Here is a 1475-nt window from a genome sequence, read left to right as displayed (position 1 = left end):
TCCTAGCCTTTTATTTTGTTACAAACTAAGTTTCAGTAAAGCAATATGTTGTTGTGGAATCAACAAAAACATAGGTCTGCTTAGATTGCTACTATGGTAAGTTCTTTTAAATTATTTCCAAAAACACATTTTTTGTGGTAACCTTTTTATGTTATATTAATTTCTTCAATTTGGCAGGACCCCAAAAATGATGTTGTGGAGTTTGTTTGTCATTCAATGTCAAATCCACATCCTTTGACAATTCCAATCTTAGAACAAGAAGGATTTGTTGAAATTGCAAAACTAAGACATTTAAAAGTGGATCATGCCTTAGTAACTTCGTTGGTAGAGAGGTGGAGACCTGAAACTCACACATTTCACCTTCCAACTAGCGAGTGTACCATCACATTAGAGTAGATGGAGCACCTATTGTTGGGCCAACAATGTTTGATTGGGAGGAAAAGTGTGATACCTATCGGGGTGTCGCACTAGTGAAAAGTAAATCACTCGTTGGTTCACAAGTAAAACTCAAATGGCTAAGAGAAAATATGATCCCACTATAGGTCAAGATACAACAGAAGAACAACTACATGCCTATTGTAGATCATACATACTAGGTTTGATTGGAGGAGTTTAATGTCAGATACTCATGTAAATTTCATTTAAAATTTTAAAATTTAACACAAATCTTATAATAATAAGAATTACTTATTGCAGTTGAAATGAAATCCATACAAGGACTTTGAGTCATCCATCCCGCTTATAGGGATGCTGAACTTTGAACAACATGCACTTTTATCATTTGCTTTGCAATAGTGGAATGACATCAATCTGACAGAGTTTGGTTGTAATTTGGTCTATTTCAAGAAATCCCAATCTCGCCTAACAAGTTGGATAAACTACGCAAAATTGATCTGCGGGGACGATTTGACAAAAATTGACAGACTAAACATGCAAAGTGGATCAACATGTGAAACAACCGGCGCGAACTAACGTTAATTGGTCATCCAATGCATGGACCTTTGTTCCACAGTAGAGAATACATGGAATAGTACATGGCCAATTCAATATATGTATTGACAGTGTCACAGTTACTAAATGATCCACGCACACAACAAAAACTACCATCGGAGCTCACATTCTCAACTGCAACTAATTACAACAATGAACAACATGATCCTTATCGAAATTCATTTGCAGTTGCAAAAGATTATTATCCGCCACAACAAGAACCTTACCAACATTCGTTCGTAGTTAAAGAATTCAATACACCTCAACCACAACCTGTAATGGACAATAGAAGACAATCATTTGCGTCTAATTAAACTGATTTTTTATCTAACTTGTTTGGAGCGAATATAAATACACCACCTTTTGCTAATGATTACATGCAGTATATGCATCAAACACACTTGTACAATGTAGCACAAAGTTCTTCCAATGCATTCGAAATGAATACAACACCCTCACAATTTGAATCCAATGACCAACCATAA

At 35.4% G+C, this 1475-nt stretch overlaps 1 pseudogene; it reads left to right on the top strand.

Annotated features, from left to right (window-relative positions):
• The first annotated feature begins 216 nt into the window (after nucleotides 1–216).
• On the top strand, nucleotides 217–1475 carry LOC150028051 (uncharacterized; annotated as a pseudogene).

Source organism: Phaseolus vulgaris, chromosome 4, assembly GCF_051622355.1.
Source record: "Phaseolus vulgaris cultivar YP4 chromosome 4, ASM5162235v1, whole genome shotgun sequence".
Lineage (NCBI taxonomy): Eukaryota > Viridiplantae > Streptophyta > Magnoliopsida > Fabales > Fabaceae > Phaseolus > Phaseolus vulgaris.
Note: the sequence above shows the minus strand (reverse complement) of the source record. Positions and strands in the feature narration are given on the sequence as shown.